The sequence below is a fragment of the Pteropus alecto genome, unplaced genomic scaffold (assembly GCF_000325575.1).
Source record: "Pteropus alecto unplaced genomic scaffold, ASM32557v1 scaffold189, whole genome shotgun sequence".
NCBI classification, from domain to species: Eukaryota; Metazoa; Chordata; class Mammalia; order Chiroptera; family Pteropodidae; genus Pteropus; species Pteropus alecto.
This window is the reverse complement of record NW_006442117.1, coordinates 3,565,981-3,569,164: the sequence shown is the minus strand read 5'-3', so window position 1 is coordinate 3,569,164 and position 3,184 is coordinate 3,565,981. Positions and strand designations below refer to the sequence as shown.

Here is a 3,184-nt window from a genome sequence, read left to right as displayed (position 1 = left end):
GACGTAAGACTCAAAAAGCCTAACCTATAATTTTTTTTAAAAAAAAGGATAAATTTGATTACATAAAAACTAACAATTTCTGTTAAATGAAATTCAACATACACCAAAGTAATAAACGGATTATGAATTGGAGGAAGATTCTGCAATGTCTAAAACTGAAAGGGACTAACATGTATAATGTACAAGGAACTCCTACAAATCAATAAGAAATTAAATAGGAAAATGGGCAAAAGACATGAATAGGCAAGTCAAGGAAGCGGAAAACAACAACAGACGAGTAGAGAAGAGATGCTCAAATTCATTAGCTATCAGAGCATTGTGAATTAAAACAAGATGATGCCAATTTACATCCAACAGATGGGCAATAATTAGAAAACTGGGTAATTCCAAAAACAATCCGACCCTCGAGTATGCTTGTTGGAACGCTGACAGAGCCACTCTGGAGAGCTGCCTACAACGACCTAGAAACATGAAGCATGCAGAAACCTGCAATCTCACTCCTGGTGTATTTCCCAAAGTCTCACATGGACCCACAGAGAACACGTAAGAGGATGTCTGTAGGGATGGCAAGTTCGAGACAACCTTGAGATACGGCGAAGTAAAACGTGGTGGATGCTCGTGTGGACTACTACACGGTGGTAACCAGATACACCTCTGCTGCACTGCTGTACTTTAAGGCTGGAATATTGAGTGAAAAAGTCAGAAATGGTTAACTACCACGATACTATTTACATAAATTAAAAATGCATACACACAGACTAGAGTATAAAGAAATATACAAATATATTTAGTATTTGAAAAAGACTGCCTATGAAAATAAGACTATTGTAAATAGAAAACAGAGGTAAAAGGGAATGTAGAACAGAACAACTGCATGGACTGAATACAAAACTCCTCGGCAACTGAGGTCCTTAAAAGCCCACTGCTTCTACATCACCCACACTTATTCATCCTTGAGGAGAGAACGATTTCCTTTTTAGAGAAACTGAAAGGTCTTTCTCCCAGATTTGGTGGTTTAAATTAACTTAAAATCTCTGTTCTCAGCCTCAGGTATTTCCCAAGCTTTCCCAATAGGGGCTCATCTTTCACTGGCTTTTAATCACCATCACCCCTCCAGAGCCTTCTCATAAGCGTAAGTCACCTTAACAATGCTTCTTTCCCTTGGCAGGGTCAGCACTCAGTGAAATGTTTCTCTTCCATGAAAAATAAGAGCCAAAAAGCCTATCTAACTATATTCAGTTCATCAGGTCTAGAACTCCGCGTACCTTTTACTCCTGGTCAGGTTCTAAACAGAGCGGATTCTCCCTGACCACTTTCAAAGTGGATTCAGGAATCTAGTTCTGTGGTTCCCCCACTTAGCTGGGGCATTCTGCTGCTGATACATTCATATGAAAAGGAAATGACATATTTCCTTTTTTAAGTTAAATAGGGAAGAGAAGGCCTTAAGTCCTGAGTAAGAGCATTATTCAAATAACTACATAATACCCCTCTGAGAGGGACAGGTCTTATTTTCTAACAAGTGATAAGATACTTCTCACAGTTTCACAGGTTTCAAGAATAATTGTACCGATTCCATTTATGAGAACCCTAGAATCAACAGGGTCACTAGCTCATCTCTGATGACTCTTCTTCTGAGTTACTACGAATTGAGTATTCACCCTCCCCCGGACCAGAACAGCGTTCTGTTACAGCACAGCTACTGTTCTGCCCTTATTACTGATGCTCTTATTTCCTAGTGTAACCACGCCCAGATTCCACTCAGTTTTTTCTCTGATTCAAAGTCTTTACCTAGTATAATGGCATTATGACTAACTTGCTTTTTTCACCCTTATTCTTCCACCTTTGTATGCCAACTCCCTTAATCATTAAAGACTTAGGACATAAGGTTAATAAAGCCACACTTCAATAATCATTGGGACAATACGTTTGGGTTATACTAAGGATAACATTTTGGCTGGCGTGTGGAGGCAGAATGGGCCACGGAGACCGCAGGAGGGCGCCATGGCTGATTCCAGAACTGGACACAATAATCAATCATCACAGCCTTTTCCCAATCGGTAGCACCCACAACCCCCAACTCCCTTAGTTCCATGACTGCTGATTTTTCCTTATATGATCTGTCCCCTCGAAACACCTGGGGAGCCAGGCCTTTGAGTGTTAGCTCGCCTGTTTCCAGGACTTGCAACTCTAAAATAAATCCTTTTCTTGCCGCAAAACTTTTATGTATGTGATTGACTCAGACACACGCGGTGGGCAGACGGGCCCCTTTAACTCCAGTAACACTACCCCATACATAACCTGTTTTTATGGGTGTTTATCCACAGATCATAACAAGGGATGACCTTACAGACCCGGAGCTCATGGTAAAGCTGAAATTATATTCAGTTCTTGTACTAGTTTTTTTCTCAATGGTGATCCCAAAGCCACCAAAATCAGAACCACTTGCAAATACTACTCCCCCTCACGACCTACTGGGCATCTGCTAATGTTTTAACACAGTGCTTCTCTGCTCTCTGGAGTTTGCAGAACGACTGCTCTAACCCTGAAATGGAAAATAAACATTCAGTGTGCTTTTTAAATAGTTCTCTGGGTTTCCTTATCGCTCAGTTCCTGAACTCTGGCTGAGCACAGTTAAGTGCTCAGTAACTACTTACTGAATAAGAATGTTACATCAGGCAAAACCTCCCCAGGACCCCGCTGAAAGAGGCTCCATCAGTCAAACCGCAAGTCCTTGCTCAGACGTTAAGAGCGCGTTTTGGCGCACGAAAAGCGGCGCGCTGCGGTGTGCCTGGGGAGCAAGGGGTGCACGTGGGAAAGATGAGGTGCACGTGGGGAAGATGAGGTGCCGTGGAGGAAGGGGTGCAAGTGGGGACGGGGTGCCGGCAGGGAGTAAGGGGTGCAGGCGGGGAAGACGGGGTGTCGGCGGGGAGGAAGGGGTGCAGGCCGGGAGGATGGGGTGTCGGCGGGGAGGAAGGGGTGCAGGCCGGGAGGACGGGGTGTCGGCGGGGAGGAGGGATGCCGGCGGGGAAGAAAGGGTGCAGGCGAGAAGAAGGCGTGCATGTGGGGAAGGAGGAGTGCCAGCGAGGAAGGAACCGGGGAGACACGTGGACGCCGAGTCTAACGGCGCCGCCCGTCCGCCCGCGGGACCTCGGCCAGCGGGTCAAGGGGAGACGCCACCCCAGGG

General features: G+C 45.2%; 1 protein-coding gene across 1 annotated transcript in view; it reads right to left on the bottom strand.

Moving 5' to 3' along the window:
- MTR (5-methyltetrahydrofolate-homocysteine methyltransferase) overlaps positions 1 to 2,795 on the bottom strand; it is a 90,215-nt gene extending 87,420 nt beyond the window's left edge. The window contains exon 1 of the mRNA XM_025039066.1: positions 2,655 to 2,795. The gene's annotated coding sequence lies outside the window, so the exon portion shown is untranslated. The remainder of the gene's footprint in view (positions 1 to 2,654) is intronic.
- Positions 2,796 to 3,184: the final 389 nt, after the last annotated feature.